At 42.7% G+C, this 19841-nt stretch overlaps 1 protein-coding gene across 2 annotated transcripts in view; it reads left to right on the top strand.

The window, feature by feature from the left end:
• The window catches only part of LOC136864160 (angiogenic factor with G patch and FHA domains 1), a 663154-nt gene extending 652089 nt beyond the window's left edge, over positions 1-11065 (top strand). For both annotated transcript variants that reach the window (XM_067140807.2, XM_067140808.2), the window contains exon 10: positions 10071-11065. The gene's annotated coding sequence lies outside the window, so the exon portion shown is untranslated. The remainder of the gene's footprint in view (positions 1-10070) is intronic.
• Positions 11066-19841: the final 8776 nt, after the last annotated feature.

Raw genomic sequence — 19841 nt, 5'->3', positions numbered from 1 at the left:
CCCCCCCCCATCCCTTAAGGGGATTTTCCGAAAAAGAATACATCCTTCTTTATTTGTAAAGGAGGTTCCAAATACCAATGTTTACGTCTGCTACATGTTAAGTTTTAGAGATATACTGCAGATGTATTCATTTTAAAAACTGACGTAGGCCTACAAGTTGAGCTTCACTGGAGTATCCTTTCCTAAACCCGAACTGCCTTCTATCAAACCAGTTAGTAATTTTGCAACTTGCCCATTATAATCAGAAATAATATTTTCCAGAGCTTACAAGCAACACATGTACAGCTGACAGGCCTGTAATTATTCTATTATTCTATTGCTTCTATTGCAACTCTACATTCATTTGGTATCGTACCTTCATACAAACAGTAATCAAATAAGCATTTCAGATAAGTCACTTTTCCCAACCCATAGCCTGTAATATATTCCCAGAAACCTTATCAATTCCAGCTACCTTTGTAAATTCAACTTGTATGTATATATTTGTAAATGTCTTTGATTAGCATAGGTAAATTTCATTATTTCGCCAGTATTAGTCGCCTGCAATTTTTCCAGCGTTCGTACGAATTTAAATGGGTTTTCGTCGTCTTTGGAATAATAAAGGGCTACTACTGGAAAAGTAGCGGCCATGGCCTTAATGAAAGTACAACTCCAGTGTTTGCCTGGTGTTAAAATTTCAAACCATGGAAAGCCATCTTCAGTGCTGCCGATGGTGGGGGATTGGGTTCGAATCTACCACCTCCCAGAAGATAACAGCTGCGTGGCCCGTATCGCGCAGCTAGCTGATTCTGTCCTGTGTGGTTTAATGTCACAACAGGATAATAGATTGATGATATCCCTTAGAAGCCGTCGCATATCCATTTTCCTTTTACCTGTTTACGTACAACAATAGAAAAGGTGTTAAATCATACAATTTATCATAGAGTATTTATGGGTGCAGTAGAGCAAATCCTAGCTGTCAGAGGAAGGCAAAGGAACTCTGTATGTCAAGAGCTATGTAATGTTTCATACGTAGCGCGAATCGAACAGGTTAGGCCCCGGCTGTCAAATGAAGCAGGTTTAAATACATTACATTTTTTTCAAGAAGTACTTATCCGATTTCGAAAATCACGATGCTGAATTTGTAATGTTTGTAAGTTTAAGGCTAAGTGTAGAAAATACTGTAGTCCCATTTAGAAAACAAAGTTATTGCCATTATCTCCGAAAATATGAACACTATGAAAAAGTACTGTAAGTCTGCCTATAAACCCTTTGGTAACATTACTGAAAGTGGAAATAGAATATCTATATCTTCAACGGCTCACGAAATATTCGATATGGACATCTTAGCTCAATAACTAGGCTCACCGGACAAAAAATTATTCACCCTTGGAGAAATCATTACAAGCGTCTTTCAATACCTTGTAACTCCGCCTCTGGACTAGATAACCCTCTGAATTTGGTTAGGAAGTGAGTCCACAGGGTTGTGTAGGTACAGCGCATCCAGGTTAGGCCACTCGCTGGGGATTTTATCGCGCCAGTTCGCCAAATTGCGGGGATGGTGATGTTGGCGTTTTGCCCGCTATTCCTACATATCCCACAGATTTTCAGTGGTGTTCAAGTCAGGTGATTTTGCAGGCCAGTCGAAATGTAATAGGTTGGGGGAGTGTTCATGAAACCAGTTACATATGCGTCCAGCCCGATGGACTCTACTATTGTCTTCTTGAAAAATCATGGTTTCAGTAGCATACTCATCATGCAGATTTTGACTTAAAAGGTAACACCTGATCATCCAGAATGTTTAAATAAACATGCTGGTTCATGTTAGTGGTCACCTCAGTGAGCAGGCCCAAACCATGATACGAAAAACTTCCCCAAAACTTCACAGACCCACCTTCGGCTTGAACCTGACCTTGCACACATCCAGGATGAAAAGCTTCATTTGGCCTTTGGTGCAATCGAGGACGTGCGTATTGGAATACAGGCGAAAACGTGATTTGTCAGACCATATTACGTTCCACCTGTCAGCTACTGTCCACGTTTGATGACATGCGACTTTATGTGCCTGTGTGCCCAATGGCTTCTTGCGAGGTGACTGACTACAAATATTAATTGCATGGAGTTCTCGTCGCAATGTTCTCTCGCTAAAAGTTTGGGATGGACCTTCAGTCACTGACTGCATAAGAACTTCCGGGGCGGGGGTGGACGAGGGGATAGGAAAGGGGGGCGGGTGTAAGAAGCGGCTTTTGTAAACAAATGTCGTATGTTGGCGTCACTACGACAATTGTACATGTGGAAGTACCACTTATAATCTATGTCAAATTGATGTATAACAAGTTATCTTCTCGCTTTGCAGAAGCATGAAGGGTGAAGCGGAATATTTGCGATGAAGACTAGGACTGTGGCCTTGGAACTTTCAAGAGTTCTTGTACTTGCCAGTAAATCTACGGACACGAGGCTGACGTATCTGTGCACCTTCAAATACCACCAGACTGATCCAGGATTGAACCTGCCAATGTGTGGTCAGAAGGCCAGCACCTCGACCGTCTGAGCCACTCAGCTGGGCCAAGAGAGATTTCAATGGGACAAAGTCATTTCAGCGCATCAACTGGTTGGTTGAGTCACTTCAAGGAAAATTATGCAGTGAAAGTAGAAACATCACGCAAGTTACCCATATGTATCTGCAAGTAGAATAGGAAAAGGATAATGTCGTGATGAAATTTGTGGGAGCAGCTATAGAGGGATATTTACACTACACACCTTCTTCAATATACAATACAGATCAGAGTGGGTTCGTGTGTGATATGAGAGTGGTAAGGACTCTATATCGTTTGTTGGTGAGAACATACAGAAACAGCTGTTCAATCAGTTAGTGTGCTTACCCATTCGTACAAAATTAAGTCTACACTTAGTATGGCGATTCCTCTTTCCCCGAAATGATTCATTGTACTACAAGAGGTACTTGAAACTTTCGGTCCGAGAGTTTCTAAAGAAGTGTTTCGTGCCGAAAATATAATTAACAGCGAAAAAATTAGGCAAAAAAATAAAAAAATAAATTAAAGTGTTGAGTTAAAGAAACCTTCTTCCCACTCGCCGAAGACAGAAGTCCACTACTGTTAGATTTCTGAACGACATATAGTGATAAAAGCTTTCCTGAATTCACTCTTGCAGGCAACACTATGTAGCCTAAATTCTCCTGATTCCTCCCGGCACTAAAGGGAAAATATAGCCCGTGGATAAGTTTTTCTTCCGGCAATGGAAGGCTTTGTATCGCTGTTTAACAGGCATTGCGCCGGCTTGTGAAAACTTTTAGTTTGATGTTTGTCAGAGAAACAGCATATTGATAATGCACACCTTCACTTTTCTTTTCTTCCCCACGGTTCAAAGACATGTTCAAATATTCGTAGTTCGCAACCAATTGCACAACTGTGAGACCTCTCAATTTGTGACCCACGGAAGCACGGTTAACAAGTGGTAGCGGATTGTGATTAAAGCCTGGACAAAGCCCCCTTTGACGATTTTTAGTAGTTTTCACTATCCCAATACTAAAAATATTGGTTTTTCTATTTTTTCAAAATTGTCATTATGTCAGACCCTTGGGATGTTGTAGCTCCTTGGTACCTCCGTATCGAGGAGTTCATTTATGAGGTTTTGTTAGTAAGGTGCAGTCTGGTGGCACTATTTCCTTCGAACTACCCATTTGTATTTCGATCTATGGGGGAAAAGGATGTTGGAGAGTCACTGTCCGTGATTGAATGTAATATTGCGAAATTTACTTCAGTGGTGAGTTTTTGAAAGTTGTGTGTCATCAGCTAACCAACTTAAACGTGTACAGATACGATTGTTCCAGTTTTATAATAGAATAGGTAATCTATTCTCTTAAACTTAGTGATGTCCATAAGAAATCGTCTGAATCTTCGTTTCAAAGAATTTCTACATTTTGGGACAAGATGAACCAATAGTTAATTGGATCTGCCAATGGTAATATTGAAAGTGTACCTGCGGTCCCTGTCAATGTGGAGGAAGGACATAATAGTTCGTCTGAGAGTGTACTTTCTCCTGATCAACAAGTAGCTGGTCCTTCTGTGCCCCATCAGCTACCATAATTTTTCATGAATTGTGTGTTCGCTGAATCTCTCAATCCTCCACTTGTTACCCCGGTATTTTCTCAAGGATTCGGTAATTTGGCCCATTCACTCGCCATTTTGTTAAAAGGAATTCCTAGATTTTCTGTAAACTCTACTAATGAAGTGATCTCCTTCCTACGTTTTCTTCTCGAGTTCCAGGACCTTCCTCTTCTTTTTGTTCCGTCACATCCTCAAATTCTTCAGAATATTTATCCATACCCAGTAGGTGTGCTCCCAAAGAGGATCGTCAAGGCCATCTCTGACAGAAGTTTTCGTGAAACCTTTCAGGCTCATTTAATTGCGCATTTAATCCCGACTAGAGCACTCGCTTCGTTAGTACAGAAATATTACTTTAGAGTACAACGCCTAGAAGAAAATTTTGCAGAATTTATTCAGGATATCAAATGTTACGCCCTTCGCCCTATATTATTCTTTTTTTTTGCTAGGGGCTTTACGTCGCACCGACACAGATAGGTCTTATGGCGACGATGGGATAGGAAAGGCCTAGGAGTTGGAAGGAAGCGGCCGTGGCCTTAATTAAGGTACAGCCCCAGCATTTGCCTGGTGTGAAAATGGGAAACCACGGAAAACCATTTTCAGGGCTGCCGATAGTGGGATTCGAACCTACTATCTCCCGGATGCAAGCTCACAGCCGCGCGCCTCTTCGCGCACGGCCAACTCGCCCGGTCTATATTATTCTGAATGTCAAATGTTTCAGACCATCGTTGAGGGCATTTTACCCATTTGTCAGTTTTATCTTTGTTTTGCTTCTCGACCTCAGCCGTTTAGTGTCCGCCTCCGTAGTGTACCGGTTAGTGTTATTAGCTGCCGTCTTCGGGGGCCCGGGTTTGATTCCCAGAAATTTAAGAATGGCAGGAGGGCTGGTATGTGGTTGAAATGCTACATGCAGCTCACCTTGATTGGGGGTGTGCCTGAAAAGAGCTGCACCACCTTGGGATGAGGACACGAATTTACTTATTTTAGCCGTTTAGTGAACTTGAGACTAGGCCTGTTGCTGGTGAAGGAATTCAGTACGCAGGAACCCTCCGAAATGCCCGCGATTCTCCACCATCTAGTTCTGAGTCTCGTCCTCCCTTACGTAGGGCTGTCACTCCTCGAAAACGCTATTCTTGTGGGTCAGCTAACTATCTACGAGAGAGGTGCCCTTCCTATCTAGGTCATATAAATAGAAAGTTCTGCCTTTGCGGGATGCTTCAAGTGTGGATCTCTTCAGCACCTACCAAAACATTGTGATGTTTTAAGTCGGTTTCATGCAATAGTAACATGTGACTAGGCCGACAGGCTGAGTCGTCTCCTTGTTTTTCAGACCCAGCCAAGGATAATTGTAGTAATTCACCTAATTGTTATAGTGAAAATCTGCACTCTACTTATAGTGAGTTCTCTGGTCCTATTGAATGCCAAACGATATCCTCTAACACATATGAATTTATCCCGTTCATTAAGATTGAGGTTAACAACGAACCTGCGTCCACCCTACTAGATTCTGAGTGTGTTGTGTCACTGATTAGTGAAGGATGGTATTCCAAGTTGAAATCCGCTGATTAAATTTTCGAGTGATTTCCTTCTTTGTTAAATTGTGTTTCTGATAACTCTTCTACCCAGTAAATTTTAGGTTTTATTGTCTGTAAAATTAGGATTGTGAATTTCACTTGCAAATTTTGGCTTTAGTTTGCTAAGAATTGATCATGCCCCATTGTGTTAGGTGCCAAATTCATGCCCCATTCAGGTCTTATGTTAGACTTTCAGAACCGTTCTTGTTGGTTCAAATTTTGTAATAACTTGTCACATCCCTTTTTAAATTGTAATTTTGCTTCATTTTATGTTGTTTCTCCCCCTCAGTGCGAAATGATGTTAGACCTTTTTAATTTACCTGAGAATCAGGCTGAGTTTATTCAGCTTCTATGTCAGCCTTTCTCTGATGCCTTCTTAGAGAAGCTAGGTGTCACTGACGTGATCGAATACAAAATTGTGATCACGGATTTGATTCCTGCGAGGTTTCATCTCTGTCGGTTAGCACCTCCGAAAATGAAAACTCTTAGGAATATCATCATCAAGGTGCTCATTGGTGGGATCATTCGTCCTTCGACTTTCGCGTATTCTTCCCTTATATTTCACGTGCCTAAACCACAAGATTGTTTCCGCCCTTTCGTAGATTATAGGGATTTGAATGAGAAGGTATTAATGCAATCTGTATCTCCCCCTGACTTACATTCTTGCTTCTTTGTTTCATAAGGCTAGGCGTTTTACTACATTACACTTAAATGAAGCCTATTATCAGATTCGTTAGCTGAGGACTCTAAACTTCTCTATGGACTAGAATCTTTGTGAATTTCACAGAGTGCGTTTCGCATTATCCACTGAAGCTCGTGATAATATCATCCCTGACGTTAAATTCAACTATGTCTGCCAGTATTTAGACGACGTCGATGTTTATTCAGATGCCTTTGAAGAACACCTCGTTCATCTGAATTAAGTACTATTGCGCCTCAGTAAAGCCGGCTTGACGGTTAAATTATCTAATGTATCATTTGCAAAAGCGAGCATGTCCTTCTTAGGGCACATCGTTTCCCCTAGTAGAGTTTCTGTTGACCGCTCTAGGACTCAGCGATTCGTGAGGTTTTTTTTTGGCTAGTTGCTTTAGGTCGCACCGACACAGATAGGACGTATGGCGACGATGGAAAAGGGAAGGGCTAGGAGTAGGAAGGAAGCGGCCGTGGCCTTAATTAAGGTACAGCCCCAGCATTTTGCCTGGTGTGAAAATGGGAAACCACGGAAAACCATCTTCAGGGCTGCCGACAGCGGGGTTCGAACCTATTATCTCCCGAATACTGGATACTGGCCGCACTTAAACGACTGCAGCTATCGAGATCGGTGATTCGTGAGTTTAAGACCCTAGGGATGTCAAGGGTGTAGCCAGTTTCATCGGAATAATTAACTTCTTCCTCAAATTCATACCTTATTTTGCTAAACGTTCTGCTCCTTCGAGTTTACTCCGTCATAAAGGTGTTTAATTTGAGTGGGGGACCGTCCAACAAGCTGCTTTTGAAAATCTGAAATTAGCGTTGTTTAACGAGCCAGTTTTAACCGTACTGGATTTTTAAACGTTTTATTGTTCAAACTTACGCATCTTCACCTGCCGTAGCTGCTGTCTTATTACAAGGCTGCGATTTAGGTACCGAGCTCGATAGCTGCAGTCGCTTAAGTGCGTCCAGTATCCAGTATTCGGGAGATAGTAGGTTCGAACCCCACTGTTGGCAGCCCTGAAAATGGTTTTCCGTGGTTTCCCATTTTCACACCAGGCAAATGCTGGGGCTGTACCATAATTAAGTCCACGGCCGTTTCGTTCCCACTCCTAGCCCTTTCCTGTCCCATCGTCGCCGTGAGACCTATCTGTGTCGGAGCGACGTAAAACAACTAGCAAAAAAAGTAGGGATTTAGGTAGGAAACCTGCCGCATTTTCACCTAGAACGCTTTCTCCCCAGGAAGCAAAATATTCCGTTTACGAACTAGAGGGTCCTACAGTTCCTTTTGCCAGAGAATAATTCCGCATGTACCTGGTGTATGTCAAATTCGAATCGGAAACGGACAATCAGGTAAGCCCTGCCGTACGGGTCGTCTGTCTCGCTGGGCGATCCGTATTTCTGCCTTCCAGTTTGAAGTGCGACACATTCGTGGATCTAAGAATGTGGTCGCTGACTCTCTGAGTAGGATGTTTTCAGACAACTCTTCCAATAGTTGTGAACCTGTCCCTGCGGAATTTAATCAACCGTAGTTTTATTTAGATTTTGTTGTTCATGCCATCCTATCTGATGCTCTGTCGTTGTATCTTGATATTACTAAGCACCAAAATGCGGACCCTGTGCTTAGGCCTATTGTTGACAATCATCCGAACAAACCACGGGAACTGTGCAGCCTTCCACTAAAAGTGGAACAGAATCCCAACGCCTGAGTGTGACTGTGGCGCTACACAACAGACAGTGAAGCACATCATCGAAGAATGCAGGACTAGAAAATACCATGGCAGTGCTTGTGACTTTGCTTTCGCGACTCCAGAGGCTATAGACTATATAAACAATTTGGACATACGTATATAGTGTAGGTCTTATAACAATAGACGCTGTATCTCTAGCCATACGCTAAATAAAGAAAATAAAATCCATCTGGGGGTTCCTTTGCCCCTTATGTCGTAGGAAATGGTGTTCTCACCGAGCTCGATAGCTGCAGTCGCTTAATTTTGACCAGTATCCAGTATTCGGGAGGTAATGGATTCGAACCCTACTGTCGGCAGCCCTGAAGATGGTTTTCCGTGCTTTCCCATTTTCACACATGACAAATGCTGGGGCTGTACCTTAATTGAGGCCACGTCCGCTTCCTTTCCTATCCCATCGTTGCCATAAGACCTATCTATGTCGGTGCGACGTAAAGCAGCTTGTAGAAATCAGGTTCTCTGTTGTCTTTCCCGCCGTGATCGGAATATGAACACTGTTATCTCCGCTGTCTTAGTGCCGATGATATTTAAATATTATCGTGGGGTTCCCTTTGGAGGTCATCTTGGAGTTTTCGAAACACAGAAGAAGATTAGGGAGTTAATCATCTGGAAATCGATGATCGGAGAAATAAGGGAAGTGGTGAAGGCTTGTAAAACGTGCATGATAAGCAAGCCTCCCTGGGACACTGATAGGTTTATTGTGTTCTCATCAAGCCACTCATCTTATTGAGCAATTGTACATTGATTACATGAGTTCTTTTGCAAAGTATAAAGGATATGGGTATAAATTCTTATTTGTGTGTGTGAAAGGGTTTACCCGTTTTTCATGGTTATTCCCTACTAGACTAGTCATTGCTCAAACCATCAGGTGCCTTGTTCTGTTTTCACTTCTTTCGTACTTTGTCAATGAGAAAGCATTCACATAAAAGTTATTCCGCAAGTTTTGTTTTGATGTGCCTATTTCATATCTGACAACTTCAGTCTATTATCCCAACCCCTCCAACCCGGAGTGCGTCAATCGCAAACATCGATCAGCCCTTATTACCTTCCATCATGAAAATCATACTTGCTGGGATACATCGTATCAGCTATCCACGAATCTCACAAGATCTCTCCTATGTCCTCCGATGTTTAGTTTTGTTCTGACCTCACCATTTTTCAACTTGTGGTTCATTAACGATCTCTTGCCCGAGACAATAAATCCGGTTATTTTCCTTGATCTATGGGAAAAGGCTTGGTATAATCATAGAGCTTCTCACAGAAGAGTGAAAGAGAGATACGATCTTGGACACCGACCTACTAACTTAAAGGTCGGGGACAAGGTATATGTCAAGAATTTTGTTGAATCTGATAAGCTTTCCCACAGATTCCCTGACCCTTGTAACATTGTTGATTTTCTCACTCCTGTTACTCTGTTAATAGCCGAGAGTCGCAAAAGATTCACAGCGTTCACCTGTCTTAAATTAAACCCGCTTAAGGGACTTTTGTTGCTTAAATTGTTTCTGATGCCACCTTGGCATTTTGTTCGTAGTACCCTACTATAAATGTTCCTTTTCTTATTTAATGTACTTCATTTGAATAGACGTAAGTTCATATTTAAATATTTTATAACTTAAATGTGGCAATGATTAGTTAAGTCTCCTTGTAAAAAAATTCATTGAAGGCATGATAAGTATTTTTCTCCTTATCTCCTTATAACTTGTGCAGTGTTGTGTGTTTTCAGTAAAAATTTTCTAGTAATTAATTCTGGTAATTATATCCTATTATAAGTCCTTCTTGTACATTTATTGTAATATTTCCTACAGCCACTTAAGTTTCTGCCAGCTGTCCCAGTCTTCCTCCTGTTAACTTTCAAGCACTCAGTTATGCTTCTCCATCCCTTAACTTCAGCCACGTTAATTTGTAAATAAATATGTCTGCAACATTTTCTCTCATCGAGTGATGCTGTGTTTCAGTTCCCCAATTACCATCATGGGTGGTGTTTCCGTCTGGACTTGTGACATGTTGGTGTGGTCTAAGCCCAACTGGCGATAGATGCTACGCCGTCTACTGAACTACCTCGTTCTCTCTGCTAAGGGAAAGTAAGCTGTGACAGAGTCTGGGGAGACAACATCAGCATGCCGCCTCGTATGCTGTCTGATGCCATGGCCCTTGGTTGAAGCCAGATCAACTCCTCTCCATCTCTCACTATACCGGAAGTCCGGTATCTCAGGGTGCCTTGGGGGTCCGACTTCACGGATCCGGATCTCGGTCACGACGGCCGCTCTCGACGTCAACATTGAGCACTGCGGGCCGGCCTATACAAGGACTGTCTACTGATCTCATCGATCTTCAAACTTCATATCTACTAATGGATATGGACTTTACCTCAAGAATTACCCATTTTTTAATTTTTTTTAAGAAAGAAGAAATGTTCTTTGATGTTCTCGGGTTCTTTTAGAATGTTAAACCATAGGAGGAGGAGATCTGTAACGGTAGTACGGACTTTCCCTAGATTTAGGCAAACCTTTTAACATATGAAAGTTGTGAAGTCTCGCGGAGACAAGCAGTATTCAACTATCTCCACATAATTTACTAGTTCGTTACAAGGTGTCTCCACTATTGTGCCTAAATTACATTTTCTCTTCATGTATGGGACAGGAGAAGTGCCATCCGATTTTCGGCAGAATGTTGTTATACCTATTCCCGAGAAAACCGTTTCTGACAAGTATGAAAACTACCGCATAATTAGTTTATTATCTCACGCCTGCAAAATTTGAATACGTATTATTTACAGAAGAATGGAAAGACAATTTGAAAGTGAGTTGGGAGAAGATCAGTTTGGCTTGAGAAGAAATGTAGGAGCACATGAAACAATCCTGACTTTACGTCTGATCTTAGATGATCGAATTAAGGTGCACAAGCCCACATACATGGCGTTCATAGACCTTGAAATGGCATTCGATAATTTTGACTGGACCAAACTATTTGAGATTCTGATGAAATTAAATGGCGCATGGCTTTTATTGCCAGGAGTGTCCGAGTACAAGTTCGGCTCGCCAGATGCAGGTATTTGATTTGACTCCCGTAGGCGACCTGCGCGTCGTGATGCCAGCTAAATTAACCCAATTATGGTTGAAATTCCCGACCCTGCCGGGAATCGAACCCGGGACCCCTGTGGCCAAAGGCCAGCACGCTAACCATTTAGCCATGGAGCCGGACTGAGATTCTGATGATGATCGGGATCAGATACCGAGAAAGAAGGATGATCTACAATCTGTATAAACATCAGTCTGCAGTGATAAGAATCGAGGACTTTGAAAAAGAAGCAGCAATCCAGAAAAGAGTAAGACAAGGTTTCAGTGTGTCTTCCCCCCCCCCCCCATTTTCAATGTTTATATAGAACACGCAGTAAAGGAAATAAAAAGGAATCTGGGAAGGGAATCGCAATCCAAGGAGATGAAATCAAAACCCTGTGACTTGCTGAAGATATTATTTTATCTGAGAGTACAGAAGATCTGGAAAAATGACTGAATATTATGGACAGAGTCTTGGGTAAGGAGTACAAGATGAAAATAAAAAAGTCCAAAACAAAATTTAATGAAGTGCAGTCGAACGAAGTCAGGTGATGCAGGAAATATTATATTAGGAAGTGAAGGCGTAAAGGAAGTAGATAAATATTGTTACTTGGGTAGTAAAATAACTAACGTTGGCAAACGTAAGGAGGTCATAAAATCCAGACTGGCACAAGCAAAGAAGACCTTTCTTATGAAAATAAATTTGCCCACTGCAAACATTGATATAGGAATATTAGAGATATTTTTGAAGGCTTTCTTCTAGAGCGTGGCATTGTATGGAAATGAAACATGGACGATAAATAGCTCAGAAAGAAATATGATAGAAGCTTTGGAAATATGGTGTTACAGGAGAATGCTGAAGGTGAGGTGGATAGATAGAATCACGAATGAAGAGATACTGAATCGAATTGGTGAGAGGAGATCGATTTGGCTAAATTTGACTAGAAGAAGAGATAGAATGGTAGGCCACATCTTTAAGACACCCAGGAATTTTTCAGTTGGTTTTTGAGGAAAATGTAGGCGGTAAGAACGGTGGGGGTAGAACAAGGTATGGATATGACAAGCAGATTAGAGCAGATGTATGATGCAGCAGTTACGTAGAAATAAAAAGGTTAGCACAGGAGAGTGTGGCATGGAGGGCTGCATCAAACTGGCCTATGGACTGATGACTGAAACAACAACAACAACAACAACAACAACAACAACAACGAGTACGTACCCTTGTTTCTCTTATTCACTTTGCTTTCTGGTGAATTAACTTTCTAACTAAATTTCTATCCTATGTTTCGTACTTTAACTACTTTCTGGTTTCAGTCACCTTGATGTGTGGCTTATCCTCTTTGTCACCGGTCCTTCTACCCCATTAGGTTTTATGAAGAGTCATGTCACGGGATTGCTTGAGGTGTTCAACATCCCTTTCATTTTGTTATCGGTCCGTTCCGTTTTTCGTTTCTTTGCCGTTTAGTATGAGCTTCGGCTCCTGTACTTTTGGATCTTTCGATCCGCTAATCGTGTGTGACTCTCCTTATGAGTGAAGTCAGCGTGTGCAATATGAATGCTGTCAAGCTTTCCAGGAGGTATTTCTGAAGTGTGTTTTGAGTCCGGTTGACCCTTAAAAAATATTGTATATAAAGTCCAGGTTTCGAGATCCTTCTGCAATGTAAATTTTGAAGTTGTGGGGTTAATTTCCCCTCTTGGTAACTTTGTTCTGTTCTGAAACCTCCAGCTTTTTATTTACTTGAACAATGTAAGTTTTGATATTCGCTCTGCGGGGGACTTATTTTGTAAACGATAGTGCCTCATTGATCTTTCTCATACCAAAGACACTGGATACTTGTAAGACGCATTGGTCTTCTGAAATCTTAACGTCTTGTTTAGAAAATGGAAGCCTTTTCTCCCCGGTTATGTACTAGCTTGGGCCGATGACCTAGATGTTAGACCCCTTTAAACAACAAGCAAGCATGTACTAAGCTTAGCTTCAAGGCTTGACTGTTGTTTATTGTGATCCCTTGCAAAAATGTATTTCTTGTTGAAAATTTACTATTGTTTTTGTTTCTTTGAAAATATTATCTACCAAAGAAAAGAAAAGAACATATTTTTCTGTAAATATACCTTTCAGAATGTAATATTTTGTGTGTACTTTGTCCAGCTATTTTAACCCTTATGGCTTGACCCACGGAAACAGGGTAACAATTATTAATACTTACAATATTATGGTATTATTACAAATTTACACTTAGTCCTTTGAGACGGGTATAATGTTACCACCCTGCACGGAACCTTTCTTTCAAACACAAAACTTGTTTTGCTTTTGAAAGGAGGGTTGCGTGGTTGGTCTTCGGCTGCTTATGAGGGAGATAGTGAACTTCTTGAATTGAAATTTAATTCAATTCTTCAACCTATAAGCCATATACACTCCCGGGAAAAGGTGAACAATTTCATTCTTATGGCCATGATACACTGAGTAGGGGAATAAAATACATTCCCAGGAATGCAGTGTACTGTCGGATATCATTTTGAACAAACGGTTCTTTGGGTGACATGGAACATGTAAATACTTCTCTTCACACAAGCACCAAAACGAACGATTGAAATATGCTCCCAAAGGAATACATTTTTCTTTTCAAGCACTATCCATTAGGTCAATAATAGCTTTACTTGACCCAACTTGCATTGGGACAATAGTGAAGTTGTAGGTGGTAGCGTAGAGTTTCCAAAGGCATGTAATGAATTAATTTACAAGAAGAAGTAAACGAGAAAGTCTATGCTCTGTCGGCAAAAATTACGTCTGAAAATTATATCCGACATACCACAAAATAAATCCACATAATTTGTGATTCCATAAATAACAGACAGAAGTGGCATTCCAAGAAACATGGGGCCTCCGAGGACTTACGGCTATTTTTAACGAGTGTGTGTTTATAATATTGACTATGTTGTTCAATTTAGAGAAATCCAAACTAAATTTACTTGAAGCAAAGAGTGATCGGATACCGCTAAGTGTTGACTTTGAATTGCGTGAATTATGGCCACATGCTTACGTAGACAGCTGCGCCGCCTAGTTCCAGTCCCCGCAATGTGACGTCACGCAGAGTGAGGGACCATGCGAAGAAAAGTATGTTAAGTCCGATCTATTGATCGTAAAGAGTTCCGGTTTTTTCATTCTTCTTCTAACTTTCTCCTCTATTCATTAAAATATTTACCGGATATTCTTGTATTTTAGTTCAGTTATGATTTCGTGGCACGCACGAGACGTCGTGTGTGTACCCAGACTGTAAGAAGCAGATTGTATAGTCCCAGTTAGCACAATATACAGTCATAACGAGGTCCTGCTGTTACACCTCGATGTCTTGGGTTACGTTACAGATGAAAATACATCGTTCACTTTGCATTTAATGATGGATTTCAAATATCACGAAGAACTGCCTAACCGAGCCAGTAAATGTGTGCTCTATTCACCTGGGATGACGTGGGTTCGATTCCGCGTCAGGAAGTCGACATATGAGGAAGCGAGTTTTGTACCTGTGGAGAGGCATATGGAACTGAAGTTCACTCAGCTTACACTAAAAATGAGTACTATGTAGGTTAATTCGTCAGGAGGAAAGGTGACTGGCACAGAGCTAACCAGACAGATCCTCTGGCTTACGATGGCGGTATGGGAATGTGGGGGAGGATATAGAGACCGCCACTATCGCTCAGTGTTTATAGATGTCAGCACAGGTCTTAAGATGGCGGTGCAGGATGGTGGAGGGAGACATTGAGAGAGCCACTACCGCTCATTGGTTTCAGGTCTTAAGATGGCGAGCTTGAAGACCTCAAGAAGATGCGCAACAGTAATTTGTTGCTACGGGTGTGGAGCTAACTCCTCATCCCCACTGAGTGCCGAGGTTACGGATATTTGAGCCTTTAACTATTACCCCTCCCAGAGCCTTCATGACCTTGCGTTGCTTTTAGTTCTTTTAACGCCCACTGCAGTTCAAGATGATCTGTTGCTCAAGAACGAGCACTTTGTTGAAATCCCCGTCAAAGAGGAAGAGCACAAATTCTTGAACCTGGTTCATGGAGTCATCCTTCACGGTGACCTGATTTTGAACATTGATGGTGCGCTGATGTAAGGCATGAAGAATCGTATTGTGACACACGTCCGGCGCTTTACGCGCAAAGTCAACGGGGAAGACGTTCCCACCGGTGCTTCAGTTATCTCCTTCAAGTTGTCAGTGTTACCAGAGAAAGTCAAAGTTGGGATACATGGTATCTCGTTGTTCGAATCGGTCTGTGTGTGCTACATGTTGAAAAGAAGCTTATGGCGAGGAACAGAGCACACTTCCGAACGGGTGCACTACCTGCCCTGGTCATCATTCTCCGCGAGATAGAAACTATCCTGACTATGTGAATGAGAAGAAGACCCGGGAGATCAAGACACTGGATGGTCTTTCATATCAGGAAGTGCGCCATAAGTTTAATTCCTTGAATGCACCTGCCAAGCCACTAGACTTAAGCGTTATAGCAGAGAATCTACCAGGTTCGTCGTTTCTGCCAGCAACACCTATGGAGATCGTTGCACTGAAGGCGGCAATTGCTCCTGTCAGCAATGCTGCAAAAGGTAAAGACTCGAAGATGGGAACAACCCAGCCTTGGACCACAAGAAGGCTGTGCCAGCTAAGAAATTTAAGCCGGTACAGCAGGGAATGGAAAGCATGCCCCCATCTGGAAGGTATTTGTCAGTGTCAGCAGATCCACCTGCTGGAAAACCTGTGCACATCCCTCGTAGAAGGAACCCGCGCCGAAAAGCGTCGTGATGGGCGTCGAGGATTCTTCTACATCCTCTGTTGTGGGAGATGTTAGTGTTTATAGTCTGTATTGAAGAAAAACTAATCTGAGACTAGGTCATCATACGGTTTTGAGAAATTTGAGACTATACTCGAAGAAGCGAGATTGTGCTACCTGGGATTCCGGTGACGTTGCAATTTTCACTCGTTCTGACACCTACAGCGAAGCGGTTCCACTAAGCACCCAGCTGGAGGCAGTAGCGGTACGTGTTTCGTTGCCTGTCATAACTACAGTTTGGGTCACGTAGCTGTGAGCTTGCATTGGGAAGATAGTGAATTCGATCCCCACTGTCGGCAGCACAGAGATGGTTTTCAGTGGTTTTGCCATTTTCATACCAGGCAAATGCTAAGGCTGTACCTTAATTAAATCCACAGCCGCTTCCTTCCTACTCTTATCCCATCTTCGCCACAAGACCTGTCTGTGTGGGTGCGACGTAAAGCAAATTGTCAACAAAAAATCTACAGTTTGTAATGTTCAGGCCCTCTTAATAGGAATGATGTAATTGACATTATAGAACAGCTTCCACCTCCATTCTTCTTTTTTGTGATTTTAACGCACGTCACGTGCTGTGGGGCTTGAAACACATCGCCTCACAGGAAGGGAGTTGAAGAAGTTGTTCGGAAAGCTGGATTTATGCAGTCTGAATACAGGAGAACCAAGACACTTTAGCGTAGCGCATGGAATTTTCTCCCGCATTGACATTAATTTGTGCAGCCGGGGTCTCGTTTTGCTTCGGCAGGATGTACGCGGCATCCACTGTGTCAGTGACCATTTCCCCATTTCTCCATTGCTCCTCCCCGATGGATTCTACTGTAAAACGTGCTGATTGACCGAAGTTCACATCACTTGTTGTCTTTAACGACTCTAATAGCCGGAGCATAAGTTATATCACTCTAGTTATTCTTGCTGCTGCTGAGGAGTCCATTTCATCTGCTTCTTAGACACCTCGAGGAAAACTCCTTCCTTGGTGTAACGAAGAAATTGCAGCAGGTATAAATTGAGCAACGTCACGATCATAAACGCTATCGCAGGCAGCCTGCTGTGTCTAACTTAGTAATATTTAAGAAACTCCCCGCTAAGACGCGAATTCTTATTCGACAGACGCGAATTCTTATTCGACAGAGTAAGAAAGCTTCATGGGAAAGATATATGTCATACATGACGAGAAATATACCGTCATCTCAAGTGCGGACTAAACTTCGACGCATTTCGGGTGTACAGGGACCATCCTTTGTACCGTGAATTTCCATTGCAGGAAGTATCGTCACTTATCCACCCACGGTTGCTATCATCTAGCAAGTCACATCGTGGCTGTGTCTGGCTGTGGGAATTACGATCCTGATTTCCTTGTTCTGAAGTTGTGGGGAGTACACCATCATCTATATTTTTCTTGCAGTTGCATTTCAGCTAGCGAGGTGAAAGGACGCGGTGTGCTGAGCGAGTAATAAGTGTACGAGTTCGCTAGCAGTTGATCAATTTAGGTATGCTATTAGCAGGTGGCAGGGCAGGTGGAAAGTGAAATATATTCAAACTGTGAACAATAGCCTCAAGATCACGCAAATGGTACTATCATCAGTTGTGATGGTGCCACTGGTGATCGATGGGATTGAGTTGAACCCAAGCCCTGGACTGTGTCAAGGAGGACATGCAAGAAGTATGTGAAGTGGAGAAGACGAAGGAATTGTTAATGGACAAAAAAACGAATCCAAGGATTTGAAGACCTTCCTACAAACAGAACTTAATGATATCAATGAGAGCGTACAGCAGATTGAAAACGAGATGGCTGAAATGTGGAATAAAATCCTGGATTTAGAAGAAAAGCTAAGGAAACTTGGAGAAAAGGAACGGAAGCGAGTGAAGGAAGATGTGAGGAGAAACATACACTTAAGAAAATGGAAATTGCAACACCATGAATGCATTGGTCGTTTGTGTTGATTTTCAAGATATGGAACGATGCCATGTAGGTATGTAAATGATCAAAGTTTCAGACCCATTGGATTGTTGCTACAGGTCTCCCACGTGATTGGTCGTGGAGGAATCAACTCCAGTATACGGACTCTGGTGTAGCGTAGTTGACTTGCAGTCTGTGCAGTGAAGTGTTCCCCGTCAAACATGCCTCGACGACAGAGAAGTGCACGCTATCAACAACTGTCGCCGTTTGAGAGGGCTCGGATAATTGAGCTGTGTGAGGCTGGATTATCGCTAAGGACTGTCGCTGCAAGTGTTGGCCTACAGGCATCTACGGTACAACGTGTATGGCAGCAGTGGTCAAATGAAGGTACCCACACTCGTAGACCTGGCACAGGCCCAGCGCGACAGACAACTGTGAGAGAGGATCGCCGCATCATTCGGATGGCCCGGATGGAACCCCATGCAACAGCAGCGCAAATTCGAGCAGCTGTGGCACCCCACGTTACACAACAAACAGTTGGTAATCGCCTGCGTGCAGCTGGCTTACGAGCCTGTGTCCCTACAGAAGGTGTTCCATTGACCACACGACAGCGACCTGTTAGGCTGGCCTGGTGTCGAGAAAGATCGACGTGGGTCGACGAATGGCATAGGGTCGTCTTTAGTGATGAATCGCGCTTCTGTCTTGCCCGCAGTGATCGCCGGAATCGTGTGCGCCGACGTACCGGGGAGAGGGGACGCCCAGATCTTACTGTCGAGAGGCACACAGGGCCAACACCAAGAATTATGGTCTGGGGAGCTATTAGCTCTAATGTGAAATCACAATTAGTTCTTGTTGAGGGCACTATGACTGCTCGACAGTACGTTGATGTGGTACTCAATCCAGTGGTTGTCCCTATGATGCCGAACATTGCTAATGGGATGTTTCAGCAGGACAATGCCCGGGTTCACACTGCACGCATCTCCAGAGAAGCTCTCCACGACATCACAACCTTAGAATGGCCCGCCAAATCCCCGGACCTCAGTCCTATTGAGCATGTGTGGGACATGATAGATCGTCAGCTGGCCAACCATCCTTCAGCCACCCACAACTCTGGAACAGCTGACCCGTGCAGTGCAGCAAGCATGGCCCACAATTCCTCAGGAAGCGATCCAGTACCTTATTGACTCCATGCCTCGACGAATTCATCCTTCTGGGTGTTGCAATTTCCATTTTCTTCAGTGTAATAATCTATGGACTTTTGGAGTCAGACAAAGAGAACTTTAATAGTATTTTAGACATAGTACTATCATTAATCAGGGATAAATTGAAAGTCGAGTGTAAAGAGAGTGATATTTTTAGTGCTTCGGGATAGGGAGGAATATGGGAAGAAGACCAGTGAAATTATGTATGGTATTACGTGATTACGTTTTAAGGCCCGAAAATTTCTGGATAGTGCGATGAACTCGAAAGGAACGTGGATTAAAACGATTTAGATCAAGAAGGAATAGAAAATATGAGAACATTACGTTTTCATCAAAGAAAGGCGCGGCATTCAGGTCTCAAAGCATTTATCGTTGGAAACAGACTTATAGTAGCAAGCGGTTCCTTTAGTAGAAAATACTGGCAACCAGTTACGCGAGCTGGAGCAATGCCTTGATATGTCAGCTGTACAGAATGTCAGAGGCCCAGTGAGTGACTACAGCAGAACTGAGTCAGCGGAACTGTGTGTAACTGAGCAAAGCAGAGTGAGTGACCTGGATGGCTCGGCGTTGAAAACGAGACATCCCTACTATAGGCGAACAGCTCAAGAAGAAGAGGGGGGTCTCTAGGAGGCAAGAAAGCACGGAGAAAAGAAAGAAAGGAAACGTAAGCCAGCGTTAAATGTGAAAGATATTAGTGTTAAAGTGTTGACAAGTGGATCTGTTGTACAATTAGGAAAAGCACGAATG

Source organism: Anabrus simplex, chromosome 2, assembly GCF_040414725.1.
Source record: "Anabrus simplex isolate iqAnaSimp1 chromosome 2, ASM4041472v1, whole genome shotgun sequence".
NCBI lineage: Eukaryota > Metazoa > Arthropoda > Insecta > Orthoptera > Tettigoniidae > Anabrus > Anabrus simplex.
This window is presented reverse-complemented; position numbering and strand designations above follow the sequence as displayed.